Below are 15955 nucleotides of genomic sequence, written 5' to 3' on the forward strand. Positions count from 1 at the left end.
TCACGTCCACACGGGGCTGGTGTGAGCCCCGCGGGGCAGACGAGAGTGGCCATCCTGACGTGGCGTGGGTCGCCGCAGACTCCCACCTCCTTTCACAGGCGTCGGCTGTGGCTCAGTGGTCATCTTACAGACGTGTGCAGGGTGGGCTCGGAGACGTCCAAACCCAGTCCAGCAGCTGGCCCTTCCCGCCACCGAGCTCTGCATAGGACGTGCGGCAAGTTGGTTGAGGTCAGTGCAGGGACTTGCTGTGGGTACCAGGCTTGCATCAAGCATATCCTCCTCCTACGGGACCCATCTGAGTCCTGGGGTCACAGGCGTGTACCATCACATTCAGCTTGCCTGGGCTGAGTTTTGAGTCGGTGACTCTGTCTAGCAACCCCAGAGCTGGTCACTTGGACCATCTTGGGGAGACCAGGAAGCAGAAGGAAGGTTGCCCCTGCACACATCCGTGGTCTTCTGTCGGGTAGGCAGCTCTGCGGTCTCTTAGAGGAGAGGACCTAGATAAGGTCGAGAGACGGGGGAGGGTGGGGGGGGGCTGGTCCAGAAGCTGTGCAGCAGTTGCTCCCTTCTTGGGTCATTGGCTTACTTGGGGCAGGTTTGGGAGTGTGCCCAGCTGCCAGTGTCCCACGAACTCTGTGCAAGGACTGGGGATTGACTAGGGGATCCTCTACCTCAGTAGAAGTCTTAGTGAGGTGGGACTGTCCGGGCCTTGGGCCAAGGCTTTGAAGCTAATGTGTAGATGAGGAACGTGCAGATGAGGAACGCCAGGCAGGAACACTGGAACTGCACAACACCCAGAGCACAGTCACCGCGTGCTTCCCAGAGGCGGAGTGCTCGGTGCTTGTGCCAGCCCGGTGGTTTCCGTGTGTACACGCTGGCCCTGGGCCGCGCCACCGCTGGCAGCCCCCTCCACGGGACGAGGCTCCACAGGACGCAGGCCTGCCCCACGTCTCTGTGCGTGGCAGCTCTTGGTGACCGGCTGGGTAGAGAAGAGCCACGCACTGGAGGAGCCCCTGCCTCCTGGGGTTGGCGGGAGGGCACCTTCCAGGCACATTTCTCTTGTTTTTCTCTAATGTCTCCCGACAGCCCTTTCACTCAGAGTGAAACAAAATGGCAGCACTCATATCGACCTTCTGTTTTCTGCCAGAGAAGGGGAGACGGGGTGTCTTTCCTCAGACCCGTGGACACGTACCAGCTTTCTGACTGTCAGCACGGCTGCTGCTCTAACAGTGTCTTTGCCACAGCACCCACCCAAACCAGTGAATTCATCAGCATTTGTGGAGAGAGGCTCAGGTTGAGGGAGATGCCTGAGCGCCTTGGCAGAAACCAAGTGGAGGCCCAGCTCTAGAAAGCCTTCTTGGCATGTTGCTCCCATTCGGTGTGGACAGCCACGTGTGGATTTAGGAATTGTATTCTGCTCATAAATGTGGAGGTGCCGTTTCCCATGTTTATGAATACCTGATGAGAGTATTGAAAACATCCAAAGTGCATCTGCAGATATTTTCTGGTGTTCTGATACAGCCACGACATTACGAATGCCGCCTGTAACCGCAGGTTGTAGTTATATGAGACGTACCTGCAGGTTGTAGGAACTGAGGGGAACTCCTTACCCTGGCCATGTTTTCTAAACAGGGGTTACTTGATCCAAGAAGAAAAGTCATGTAACAAGTATGCTTTGAAAGCGCTAGTAAACATGCAGAAGGTGAGCGCTCTGAATCAGGAAGCAATCACACTGCCTTGGTACCAGAACAGTCTGGAAACATTCCCGGATGGCGGGTAAAGGCTGTGCTTTGACGTTGGAGTCTGACTGACACCCATGGGGAAGCGGGAGTGGTCTCCTCTGGCTCAGTGTCCTCTGTAGAGATCAGTGACCAGGAAGTGGGAGTGGACATTCCCCCCTCTCTTCTCTAGAAGAAAGTCAAGCCACAAGTGCACAAAGTTAACCACAACAAAGAATCTCTCATTCACAATCTTGTGCAACTCCCTCCCTCTAGTTCCTGTGACTTCTGCCTCTCCCTTTTCCTCCCCTCTCTTCTACTTGCTATTATTATTGTTTGTGAGTGACATTTTTGTTGTTCTTGATGGTTTGGGGATGGTGTCCCAAGCGCCTAGGTTCAAGCGAACCTTACGGCTGCCAGACGTGAGTGGCGCTTCCCACAGAAGGCGTGGAGTGCATGTGTGGTTAACTTCGTGCACTTGCGGCCTGACTTTCCAAACCGCACAGCCATGGAGGTGGCTTGGGAAGGCCCTTTGACAAGAGCCAGTGTTGATGCACTTCGTGCCTCGTGGCCGTGCTTCTTACCTCTCCTGAGAGGCGGGAATTATGTCTTAGTCTTTCTTAACGTTTCCCTTAGAGCATCTGGCTGAACTTGTGGTTTTGGTCATTCAGGGGTGTCTTCTACTTCATCCTCTCCATAGGAAAGCATCTCCCCCTTCACCAGTGTCACAAGCAGTGTCCCGACCTGAGCTAGTCTTTGTCCCACCTCCATTCTTTGTTGAGTTGCCTCCTTAAATTACGACTGTGATGTGGGCCACTACTCTAGATGGGTGGCGGGGAGAAACCACAGGCTAAGGAAATACTGACACCAGAATTCCTTGATTGTTCGCCCAGCTCACCCCTGCAGATGGGGGGTCATGCCTGCCGTTGTGCAGCCCCTCCCCAGGGCAGACGGGTCAGTGTGATTGTGGACCTGGCTGACAAGTCCAACTGGTTTTCTTAGGATTCATGGAACTACCACAGCTCACAAGAAACACATCCTTGGGCAGAGATTTTTCTTGATAATAGGAGCAAGAGCAATAGGGGAACCCATTTTCCAAACACTTCCCAGCCCCCTCCAGCTGCCAGATTCCATTCCTTTTTCTTAGGAACCAAAGTGATTCAGCATAAAAAATCAGCCATTTGAAAGGAATTTTCTGTCAATGTTATTCAGAGAAGGTGAATTAGGCAAGGACAATTGTGAGCAATACTTTAATGCTGCTATTATATCAGTTTTAGCCAATCTAGCAGCACTATGGTGACTGCAGAGTTTTTGCTGTTTTGTTTTCTGTTGTGTTGTGACAGAAATTTGGAAGAAAATGGACCTTACGCCCGCATTTCATACACACTGGGGTGGAGCCACACATCTGCGTGTTGTTCAGAGGCTTGAGTATCAGGTCTGCAGCTTTCTAGCTGGTAAGAATCAGTTTATGGTTTAAGAAACTAAATAGCCGGACGCCGGTGGCTCACGCCTGTAATCTTAGCTACTCAGGAGGCTGAGATCTGAGAATCGCGGTTCAAAGCCAGCCTGGGCAGGAAAGTCTATGAGACTCTTATCTCCAATTAACTATCAGAAAACTGGAAATGGCGCTGTGGCTCAAGTGGTAGAGTGCTATGCTAGCCTTGAGCTGAAGAGCTGAGGGACAGTGCCCAGGCCCAGAGTTCAGACCCCATGACGGACAGGGGCGGTGTAGGTGTGAGGTAGGGGGGAAGAGAAACTAAGTAACAATATTAGTATCATTTAAAACCTCTCTTTGGTAAATGAGTCGCATCTCCACTGGAGGCAAAAGCAGGAGTCAGGTTGGGCTCCCACAGAGATGGCTCTGAGGACTTCTCACGCGGAATGAGGCAGGCTTTTGCACTGTGCCATCAGTTCATGATGTGCGTCCAGCAAATGGCTGGAGGAGGGAAAACATCTCCAGAACTGAAGCGGATCTGCCAGTAGCGCTGGAGACAGAGTCCTGACTTCCCCGTGGGCGAAGGGCGGCCCAGCCGAGCCCGGACGCCAGCAGCCTGCGGCAGCCTGCCACACGCCTGTGCCCTGGCCAGAGGAAATGGCAGTGCCCACCACCGCCAGTGTCTTCCTTCTGTACACCAGCAGGTAACAGACAGCAGGGGGCAGAGCCTGCCCGCCCCCCCCCCCCCCCCCCGAACATGCAGAATGCTCTGAATTTATAACAGTCTGCACGGATGGATTCAGGAAGTAGCCACCTGAGCCAAACTGCCGCCACTGACTCGATAACCCTCACCTGAGCCAAACTGCCGCCACTGACTCGATAACCCTGGCCGCTTTCCGTTTTACCTGCGTGGTTTCCACAGACCCCACACATAATCTGCTGTTACATAACATACAGGGGCCTCAGGGCTCAGAGACGACCCTGGAGCTCTCACAGGACGCTGACGCCGGCCCCGGGTCAGAGTCAGCCCTGGAGGTGTCAGTGCTGGGACTGAGCTGGACATCCCCAGTGTTAGCTGGGAGGAAGCAGGTGCCTTTCAGCTGGGATGGTACGCGTGTTGTCCTGACCAAGGATGGGGACCCACTTGTCTGGCTGTTGCCTGAGCAACAAAAGGCTTCTCCCAGACAGCCCTGGCAGAGGGCCGCTGTCACCCGGGAACTCCATTTATTCCTGTTAACTTCTCAGCAACCAGGGACCTGATGCCTCCAAGAAGGTTGGAAAGTGCAAACTGGGGATTTATTATTTTTTGGCTTTAGTTTATGTTACTTCCTTTCTTGTTTTCCATGGTACTTAAAAAAAAAACCAAATTTATACTCAGGGCCTTGTGCTTTTTAGGCAGGTGCTCTGCCACTTGAGCCACATCCCAGTCCTTTGGATTTTAGTTTTTGACTAGGGTCTTAAGCTTTTGCCCAAGCTGAACTCAGACCTTGATCCCCTGCCTCTGCTTCATGTGGAGATGGTTACATAGGCCTGTGACACACACTGGGCTTGAACTGGAGATTTCTAACATATGCGCAAGTCAATTTGCCAGATGTTTCTAAAGTCCTTAGCTAAGCAGCCCTCTGCGGTCCACCCCTGCCCGGTTTGGGGCCTGCAGGGCTCCCTGGCCCAGCCCTGCCCGGCTTGGGGCCTGCAGGGCTCCCTGGCCCACCCCTGTCCACCTTGGTGCCCTGCAGCATGGTTGGCACTACAAGTTGGTGGTGTTTCTACTTCCAGATCCAAGGCCACTGCGTGGAACTCTGCTCCCCTCCTCCTGTGTGATTTAGTTTTCCAGCAGTGGGCTCTGGAAGGTTCACCCTTATTCACTTGAAAACCATAGTCGATTGCCTTCAGAATTTAGTTTGAAAAAGTTACTTTTATGTCCAGGGCACCTAAATATCCTGACGGTGCAAACATTTACAAAAGCACCACCCACTTGTACTCTTCTACAACTAATCTCACCCGTGTTTTCCTGAAGGTCTGGTTTTGTGTACAGCCCAGCAGTGGCTTTCATCCTGGACTCAGACGCTGCCCGGGAAACCCCACTCCCTGTGCAGCGAGGGCGCTGGGCGTTGCTAGCGCGGGACGTGCACACGGCGTGCGGCGTGTGGCTGGTCCATTTCACGTCCCCTGCCCAGTGGCACACTTACGATTCCTTGGCTGCCCGTTTTGTGGTCTTCCCTCCCACCAGTCTAGGAAGACCAGAAGTTCCAGGGTTCATTTGGGAAAAGGAAATCCCTCCTGCTCACTACTCTGTGTTTTATCTTGTAACTTGCTGTGTTTCGTCACTTTGGTAGACAGCGGCTCTGATGCTTCACCATCAGACCCCTCGGGTGGCGCCCGTAGTGCACACATCCTCTGAATAGCTCCATAATGGAAAGCCTCATTAAGTTTATTCTGATATATGTAAATTCAAATGAGAATTAAGCATTTTCATACCTTATAAAGCTCATTATCTCGGGAACTGCAAAAAAATTAATTAATGTATACATAGTTTTCATATAAAGCGATATCAATCTTCCTCTGGAAACCCAACCCTAAACATAAAATGTTAAGAGACATGGCACACAGTAGAGATAATCACCTAACAGTGAAGGGCAGCACAGAGAACACTGGGCACAGAGCACGCTCCTGTCTGGTTCCTACCCGGGACACTGTGCGCTCCTCACAGGGCCCTGGGCAGACACCCACTTTACAGAGGAGGAAACTGAGGCATGCAGGGTAAGTGGGCCTAAGACTGTATAGCCAGGACATGGCAGTCACCTGGAAGCCTGACTTTAGATTTTCTTTTTTCTTTTTTTTTTGGGGGGGGGGGTCCGGTCGTGGGGCCTGAACTCTGGGCCTGGGCGCTGTCCCTCAGCTCTTCAGCTCAAGGCTAGTGCTCTACCACTTGAGCCACAGTGCCACTTCTGGCTTTTTTTCTTTTTGCTTATGTGGTGCTGAGGAATTGAACCCAGGGCCTCAGGCATGCAAGGCAAGTGCTCTACCACTGAGCCACCTTCCCAGCCTGACTTTAGATTTTCTATACTTAGCTTTTAATCCTCACTAAGAAAGCTTATAACTCAAAACAAAAGAAGAAAAGGAAAGAAAAAAGAAGGAGGGAAAGTGACAACCGTGACAGTGAATTTGATCAAAGTATATTATATGCAATGTATGGAAATCACTGCTTCGAGCAACTAATATACACTGATCAAAAGAGGGTAAAACAGAGGAGAGGTAAAAGATCCAACCAGAGAGCAAGGTTTTTCCTACTCTCCCAATCTGACCCCTTCCTGTGGCAGCAGCTTCTGTACCAGCGCGGATACAAACCAGCTCTCATCTGTGCAGAATGCCAAGTAGTAGGGCATCATCTGTGTAGTTCCTTCTAAAGCCAATAAACTGATTAAATGATTGCAAACGGTCATGCCTCCCCCTTTGAAGACGACTGTGCCTTTAGAAACCCTTTACCTTCTTTTAACCTGACTATCACAGAATTCACAGAGTTCAAAAGTAAGGCCAGGTATAGTGTTGCATACCTGCAATACTGGCCCTTGATGTTTGAGCCCAGCCTGCAATGCTAGTGAGATCATATCTCAAACAATAATAGCAAATGCATCTTAAACAGTACAGTAGACATTTGTACAGCTGCCTCTGCTGAGGACAGCGGGCAAATTGAAAAAATTCAGATGGCATTCTGAGAGATTCCAGTATTAAAAAATATGTTATTTTGATGCGAGCAACACATCCAAAACAAAAAAGCTGTAATCTCAGCTACCTGGGAGGCAGGGGCAGGGGCTGAGTCTGAGGCGCTGCTGCCACACAGCTGGTGAGGCCATGCTTAAAACCAGGATACAGACGTGCCAGGGCAGGTGCCCCATGCAGGTGACAGACGTGCAGGTGACAGACGTGCAGGTGACACCCGTGCAGGTGACAGACGTGCCAGGGTGACAGACGGCCAGGGTGACAGACGGCCAGGGTGACAGATGGCCAGGGTGACACCCGTGCAGATGACAGACATGCAGGTGACAGACGTGCAGGTGACACCCGTGCAGGTGACAGACGTGCAGGTGACACCCGTGCAGGTGACAGACATGCAGGTGACAGACGTGCAGGTGACAGACGTGCAGGTGACAGACGGCCAGGGTGACACCCGTGCAGGTGACACCCATGCAGGTGACACCCGTGCAGGTGACAGACGTGCAGGTGACAGACGTGCAGGTGACACCCATGCAGGTGACAGACATGCAGGTGACAGACGTGCCAGGGTGACAGACGGCCAGGGTGACACCCGTGCAGGTGACAGACGTGCAGGTGACAGACGTGCAGGTGACACCCGTGCAGGTGACAGACATGCAGGTGACAGACGTGCAGGTGACAGACGTGCCAGGGTGACAGACGGCCAGGGTGACACCCGTGCAGGTGACACCCGTGCAGGTGACAGACGTGCAGGTGACAGACGTGCAGGTGACACCCGTGCAGGTGACACCCATGCAGGTGACAGATGTACAGGTGACAGATGTGCAGGTGACACCCATGCAGGTGACACCCGTGCAGGTGACAGACGTGCAGGTGACACCCGTGCAGGTGACAGACGTGCCAGGGTGACACCCGTGCAGGTGACACCCATGCAGGTGACATGTACAGGTGACACCCGTGCAGGTGACAGACATGCAGGTGACAGACGTGCAGGTGACAGATGTGCAGGTGACACCCGTGCAGGTGACAGACGTGCCGGGGTGACACCCGTGCAGGTGACACCCGTGCAGGTGACAGACGTGCAGGTGACAGATGTGCAGGTGACACCCGTGCAGGTGACAAATGTCTGGCCTAGGAAGTGACAGGCCCTGGATTAAGTCCACACCTTAGAATTGATACCTATTTCTCAAATTATTGTCAGTCTAACCTGTGAGCCGCCTGGGCTGCTTTGCTTGTCTGTATGGCATGTTCCTAGGCAGTAAGCCAGGGGAAGGGTGCGTGCCTGTGGCCCTGGCCGAGGCAGGTCACCTGAGCCCAAAACCTGAAGGCCAGCCTGGCAACACAGTCATGTCTCAGAAGAGCTAAAAGAATGTTCTGTGTCATGTGGCTGACAGAGATGACATCACAACACTTTTCCCCGAAGATAATCACACGGTGCACTTAGGAAGAAATGACATTTAAAAGTAGTTAGCATATTCCTCACATCAGTACCATCACGCTGCCTCATGAGAGTAGGTAGTGCAGAGAAAACAGTCTTGGACTGATGACTGTAGACTCCCCTGCAATGGACGAAGCACACCAAGGAGAATAATATTTAGATCAGAGTGCCAGAGGGCATGGCTGCTGGCTGTAGCGAAGGCGCCAGGTGACTTGTGCAGCTCAAAGTGCAGAGAGGATGCAGATTCACTGCGGCCTGCTCCGCGTTCCAGCCCAGCTCCACAGTTTTCTGGGACACCTGTGAGTTCTAACTTGGTGTTAAGGTGTGAGCCAAGAGGTCCACGGCGCCGGGGACCACCGGGCTGCGCGCTGAGCAAAGTGACTGGAGAATGGAGCACACTGACTTCAAAGTTTAACTCTGAAGTGTCTGAAAGGGGCCCTGGGTAATGTCACACGCACAATCCACACGGAGAAGCTTGAGCTCCGTTCTTTTTGATGCTGAATTGCAATCACGGTTCTGCCAGGCACCGAGCTCCCAGCCCAGGAAGCAGGACTCTGAGCGGGCTCACCAGGCAAGGTCACAGGCGAAGCAAGACTCCAGGTCAGTTTAAAATGGACGCACACCGTCTACCAGGAGCTGTTTATCCATTCCAGGGCCAAAACAGCCGCTGAGATTTCTGAGTTTCTAATTTAGAAAATCTTAAGTAGGGAGAGAATGGTTTGGACAAGCCTGGCTAACAGTTTTCAAAAAACTCATTAGTCCTGTAAAATTTCAATTTATCCTCCCAGATTTGCAAGGCTTCTGGTGCCTTTGCCAGTAATGCCCTTTTCTTCTCAAGTTATCCTCACCTCCATCAGCAGTTGTTCAAGTCATTAAAACGAACACCGGGACGTGACCCAGACAGCCCGTCCACATACCCCGAGTTGCCACCGAGAAGGGAGTGGGAAGATGCCGGCGCTCCTGGGGGACTGGCTATCTTCCTGGTCCATCCAGCCTTGGCTCAGAGACAGTGTCTGCAGGTATCACAGCGGGGGACAGTGCCTACTGCACACCAGAGTGGCCCATGGCGCCACAGCCACAGACAGCAGCGGCCAAGGACCCCCTCCTAGGCACACCCAGCGCCGGCTGAATAAGGTGACCACAGCACACCCAGGGCCGGCTTCTAATGCCGTCTCCGCACGGCCAGGCTCCTGGTAGGAGCCAGCGGTCAGTGCCAGGGCCTGGGCCACGTGGTGTCCCTGCGCTGCGGGCCCTGAAATGTGCGGTGCAGACGCAGGGGAGGGCAGGAGCTAGCAGCTGCCGCCTCGTGGCCCTCGTCAGTGCCTGCTTTCATCTGCTCATGTGGAGCCCTTTCCCACGGAACCCTGTGGCTCTTCCACTCCACGCACGCCTGCCGCTCTCCCTGGGCCTGGACTCCCTGGGCCCAGACTGCTGGGGGACCCCGCCTCCTGGCCGCACCTCTGTGCTCGCATAGGGCTGCTGGAGCGCCGTTCCCGGCTCACAGCCCTGTGTCACTGTTCAGGCCAACTGCTCCTTCTAGGAGGAGCCTTGGAGCAGGCTGAGTGACAGGGAGAGAACCAGGCTCTCCTGGCCCAGGGGGCGCGGGGCAGTGACACCTGTCAGCTCAGAAACCCCGCACAGGCCCAGCAAGGCCGCGTGACTGTCACCTGCCCGTCATCACCTGGATGACCGGGAGCGGCCGTGAGGATTTCACACGACTCACGTCCTGTACAGAGCTGTCCTATCGGAGCCTGTTTCTCTGAGCTCTGCCCGGGACGGCCGCTGTGTCCTGGTGTCAGTGCTGACTCAGCAGGCGCACTGACCAGGAGAGGCTGTCAGCTGACCCTTGCACGGTGCACAGCGGTGGTGGCAGTGGTGACGGGGGGGGGGGGGGCAGTTCTTGCCTGTGTTCATCCTCCGTGGCCACCTCCCAGTGTGCTTACAGGTGGTGACTCTGCTGCTCAAGGAACAAGGCGCAGAAGAGCATCTGTGGAAGAGACCATGGCGGACTGTGTGCACATGTGGAAACTTCAAAGAAATCAGTAAGGTAACAGGCACTAAAACCAAGTGGCAGAGCCCATGCCGGCGGGGTATGCTGGAGGGGGCTAGCCTGTGGCCCGTGGGGTGTGTGGAGAGGGGCCTGGGGCCTGCGCTTCCCTGAGCCATCTCCCCCGCAAGCCGTCCCAGGGAGCACTTCTGGTGGAGGTTGTGGCAGGATTCTGGTGGCTTCACGTTGCGGTCATGGGTGGGCAGAGGCCTCGGCGTGCCTCACAGCTTTCTCTCTGGGTGGAAGAGGCCTTCTCCTGCATTCCTCCCCTCCGGTGAACCCTTGGCTTGGAAGTCAGCCCCCACCTCCACACGGGCCACAGAAGGTCCAGAAACAAAGGCCAACTCCACCAGCAGCTCCTGCTTCGGGCACCTGTGCTGCCTGAGAACCTGTCTGTTGCCATGTATTTTTACTTGTGGAAAATACATTGAAGATGTGGAAAGGTGAGACGGCTTTGTGTTCGACTCCCGCTTAAACCAGGGGTGTGGACAGACAACACTGGTCGCGCTCAGAAGAGCAGCAGTGCGCGAGGCCCTCTGCCCCCTGGGCCGGGGCTGGGCCCTTGCTGCCACGTCCGTGCTAGCATTCCCTGCCCCCACGCGGCGGTCTGTGCCCAGGGTCCCAGCCCGGCTGGCGGAGGCCGACCTCCACCGCTGACACTGCGTTCTGCTGAGTAAGCAAGCAGCTGCTGACCGGGGTCCCGCCTGGGTGGCCACGTGCCGGCACATTCCCTGTCAACAAAGCACCTTCTCCTCTCAGGGAGGATGCCTGAAACGAAAGCTCAACACTATTTTCTGTTTAAAAGTTTACCTTGAGGTTGAGGCACACGGACAGCGGCCTGTCTGTGAAGCCTTCTCTGGAGGGAAGGCCCTCCTTCCCGGTCCACAGGGTAGACTGATTGAAGACGGAAAACAGTCGAGTTAGTTCACACTGTAATACCGCAAAGTAAGGACTAGGAGTTGACAAGTTTTAAAATGAGATTTTCAGAATGCCATTTTTACCACAGTGCCCTTCTTCAAGCTCTTAGATGTGCTCTCTCCGTAGCTTGTTTCTGAAGACCGGACATTTGGGTGTGGCAGTCCATTTTTCCTGTGCTTACAAATACTATTTCAATGCATTTACAATTTGTACATAGTTCACAACTGTTCGTCTAACGTTCAAAGCCAATCAAGCCTGCACCCCATCAACAATACACTACCAGCAGATTGAGCCCTGACCTGCGCCAATCCTTCTCTGTCGGTCTTCATGATTCGATCAATCCGGAAGCAGTGGGCACTGATCACAATGGCAGGCAGCCCAGTTGGCTGTGTTGTGGCCCCCTTTGAGTACGCACGCACACACACACACGGTAAGAAAGTATGTGCACCCTGACTTGCTTTGCACCTTCGAGCGCTGGTTTGGGTCTGTCACTGCCAGTCAGCTGGATGCCCCTTTGCAGGGTTGTGGCCAAGTCTTGAACTCATTTTTTGGGAAATGCCAAGTCCAGTTCTAGTGTGTTTCTAAAACAGAGAATCTAATTCAGGCCAGTGAAGAAATAGATGGTCTAGGTCAGAGCCCCACCCCAGGAACCATCTTGGAATTAACCAGACATTCTGTAATTTCAACTCGTCTCCTACATTCTTCAGCAAACAGTTGAGGCCACCTCTAGGTGAAAAAAAAATTCTTGGTAAGAGATGCTAGAGCAAACAGAATAAATACAGAGGCTTTAGGTGGGTAAGGGATAAAACGTGAGTGAGCTAGGAGATTCTATACGCTACATTCTACTTTCAAACCCTACAAAGCATGCTGGAAAACAGGTTTGAAGTTTTGCTAAGGAAAAAGTGTTTATAAATATTTATCGACAAGGTTCAAATTGCCTATATCTCCTAATGGAAATCAATGCCGGTTCCACAGTTCTTTTCTCAGTAAGTAATGAAGACCCAGTAGCTTCTTGGTTCAATTTATTATTCAGAATAAGTAACTGCAGACTGACAACAACAGAATTGTTAACGCTATCTCCTGCATTATGAGCGCAGAGTGGGGCTTAAGCCCCACGTCCACAGTGCCGGTGACAGGGCTTGGAAGGCTGCAGCGGGAAAGGCCCAGCCCATCACGCCTCTGTGTCCCAGGCAGGACTTGATGCCTGCTACGAACCATCTTGAGGAAAACACCACCACCAGCCGGGGAAGAGGTGCATTTCTCTCCAAAATCTAATGTCTTAAAATCATCTGGGTGCATGTGGGAAGTCCTGGGGAGGGCTACCTTTTCATCGTGTATTCAACAACTGTGGCCACTGGGGTTGAAGATCATGTGGTGCAGGCCTGCCTGTCTTCAGTCAGAGTGTGTGTGTGCGCGTGCATGCACATGTGCTGCAGGCCTGCCTGTCTTCAGAGTGTGTGCGCGTACATGCATGTGTGCTGCAGGCCTGCCTGTCTTCAGTGTGTGTGCGCGCGTGCATGCACATGTGCTGCAGGCCTGCCTGTCTTCAGAGTGTGTGCGCGTGCATGCATGTGTGCTGCAGGCCTGCCTGTCTTCAGTCAGTGTGTGTGCGTGCACATGTGCTGCAGGCCTGCCTGTCTTCAGTGTGTGTGCACATACATGCACATGTGCTGCAGGCCTGCCTGTCTTCAGTCAGAGTGTGTGTGTGCGCGTGCATGCACATGTGCTGCAGGCCTGCCTGTCTTCAGTGTGTATGTGTGCGTGCATGCACATGTGGTGCAGGCCTGCCTGTCTTCAGTGTGTGCGCGTGCATGCACATGTGCTGCAGGCCTGCCTGTCTTCAGAGTGTGTGTGTGCGCGTGCATGCACATGTGCTGCAGGCCTGCCTGTCTTCAGAGTGTGTGTGTGCGCGTGCATGCACATGTGGTGCAGGACTGCCTGTCTTCAGTCAGTGTGTGTGTGCGCGTGCATGCACATGTGCTGCAGGCCTGCCTGTCTTCAGTGTGTGTGTGTGCGTGTGCATGCACATGTGCTGCAGGCCTGCCTGTCTTCAGTCAGTGTGTGCGCGTGCATGCACATGTGGTGCAGGCCTGCCTGTCTTCAGTGTGTGCGTGTGCATGCACATGTGCTGCAGGCCTGCCTGTCTTCAGTGTGTGTGTGTGCGCGTGCATGCACATGTGCTGCAGGCCTCCTGTCTTCAGAGTGTGTGTGTGTGCATGCACATGTGCTGCAGGCCTGCCTGTCTTCAGTCAGAGTGTGTGTGTGTGCGCGGGCATGCACATGTGACCCTTTTCTCCTGGGATGTGTGAAGGTTGTTCTTAAATTGTCCTTGACACAATGAATAGGGAGAGCCAAGTAAAACAGAAACACATTGTATCTTAAGCATAGTCAGATCACCTGCCAGTTCTCAAAAAAAGTGTGGTGACTTTTTTGTCATCTAGGTGTTGTTATTTCTATTTGTAAGGAAACCATCGGTATTAAAATTCTGGTGTCCTTTCAGTCAATCTAGGAGGAACACGGACAGATGGAATCCGTGAGAGCTAAAAATACCAGGGACAGAGAATGGCGGAGATGACTCAGTTCTCTGAGAAAATTCTAGTTACAGTTCATTCTAGAATTTTAAAACATGTGTGTCACACCAGCTTAGAAGGCGTGAGTGGGAGACAGATAATCACCAATAATCACATTGGGCACTACTGCAATCAAACATTCATCTCCATGATGGAGTCGTACACAGTGAGCAGTTCATACTGATAATCAGGGCCTTCATTTCCCATTTCACGAGACGACCAAGTTCTCCACTCACCAGGGACAGAACAGTCCCTCCGACACCTCTAGTGTCTCCACCTTCCTGATCTTCTCTCGAGATTATCCCCGTACCCAGTGAACTCTGAGCAACCTACCTGAATGACAAGACCCACACTCCCAGAGAAACAGACAGACTTATAAATCAGGCCAGCAACACCAGTGATGGCAGCGTGGGTTCTCTAACATTTTACACAAAACAGTTAAGAAATCACCACTGCTTTACAGTGCATGCTCTTTGAACATGCGTATCATCTTTATGGGGTACGGGGTGTGCCACCTGCCTAATACACAGAAAAATTAAGTCTTGAAAACAAATCTCCTAACAGAAAATACAGAGAGCACAATGGTCACACAGCTTGATTTTATTTTACCTTCAGTATAGCTGCATTTTTAAAAAGCATCAATAAGTTCAATTTTTAAAAATCAAGGATACAAACACATTTTTCATGGTCCCAAAGTGACTTCACAGTTCTTTAGCAGTCTTTTATAATAAATTTCTCATATGGAATAGTCTTAATTGTTCATATTTCTTCTCTGTACGAGTGCGGACGATGACTCTGCCCACTAACATTACGGATGAGGTGGACGTGAGTAGCCGTGATAAATCCCGCCGCTCGTTACAGATAAGGCTGGGAGTGGAGGGAGGAGGGCGGTGCCCTCCCCCGGCCGGGTGCCCAGCTGGACCTTGGAGGCTCAGGCTAACCTGAGGTCACGGGAGTCCAGGCCTCGCTCAAGCCCCTGACTTGGTACGAAAATTCTGGAATACGTCTCTGTTGATTTCACATTAAGGCTTCCCAGTTATAAAGAATGCTGTGAACCAACACCAGTGCTTCCTTTTTAAGTGAAAAAAGGGAGATTTTTGTTTTCCCTTGCCACCATATAGAATATTTTTGTGTATCACATTTTAACACTGCCAAGAATCACCAAAGGACCTGTGGATGGAAACTTCCCCATCTCAGCACTGGTAATTTGAAAATGCACATGTGTTTCACACAGAGCTGCAATCTGGGCTGCAGGCTGAGAGGGAGAGGTGAAGACAGGCCCGGGCCGGCGGTCTGCAGCACCGCCACCCTGCCTGCCTGCACCAGGGGAAAGAAATGAGCTCGGACTTCTGCCGTCAGACGACGAACACGCAGTGCCTGAAAGAACACAGCCCAGGAATAAAGAAATGCCCCCGTGTCTGCTGCAGCTTGTAAAACAGAGTGGCGACCGGCGCTGTCTGACAAACACGGAGGAAAAAGCAGGTGGGAAGCCGTGCATTCCTGCCTCCAGGGAGGGTTTGAAAACAATCGCCGCTCAGCCCTTTAGCACTGCTATTAATTAGCTTTAAATGTTAACAGTTCCCGAAATGTATTCGGATGACTTTGGAGGTCCCTGCTACTTATGATTCTCTGACGCTCAGTCTCAGTGACGGTGTTGGCTGTTCCAGACAGACACCCGTGCTTGTTAGGCCCAATCACCTTCTACTTTATGTCTGAAAAGTTTTGAAATGGAAGAAATCTCATCTCTTGTGCATTTGAACTTACAGTAATTGTTCTAAATGGCTGATGAATCTTCGCTATTTCCTTAAAAAATTTTTTTTTACTATCTGATTTAGTGAGCATGTGTTAGGTAATCCTACTCTAGCAATGAAGTCAGCATGGTTTAATTTCTAAGGCTATGGAACCTGCTCAAGTTTGGCTTGGCCACCTAGCTTTGTGTTTAGTGCCTTTATCGTTCCTAAAATCTTGCCTCCCAGATAAAAATCGTGGTGGCTTCTAGATATCAGTCGTTATTTAAAGATTGGTTTTTAAAAGAAAGAGTTATATATCATAAAGCCCAGGAGCTATTGATTATTTAAAGTTACATCCTACCAAATGTCATCTGTGAGAGAACGC

The 15955-nt window shown here is 52.3% G+C and overlaps 1 long non-coding RNA gene across 1 annotated transcript; it reads left to right on the forward strand.

Moving 5' to 3' along the window:
• The first annotated feature begins 3086 nt into the window (after positions 1 to 3086).
• On the forward strand, positions 3087 to 10741 carry LOC138839179 (uncharacterized). Its single transcript, XR_011375899.1, has 3 exons — positions 3087 to 3172; positions 10240 to 10352; positions 10599 to 10741. It is a non-coding gene; the product is annotated as an uncharacterized lncRNA (long non-coding RNA).
• Positions 10742 to 15955: the final 5214 nt, after the last annotated feature.

The sequence above is a fragment of the Dipodomys merriami genome, unplaced genomic scaffold, assembly GCF_024711535.1.
Source record: "Dipodomys merriami isolate MVZ:Mamm:240054 unplaced genomic scaffold, mDipMer1.0.p SCAF_297, whole genome shotgun sequence".
Classification (NCBI taxonomy): Eukaryota; Metazoa; Chordata; class Mammalia; order Rodentia; family Heteromyidae; genus Dipodomys; species Dipodomys merriami.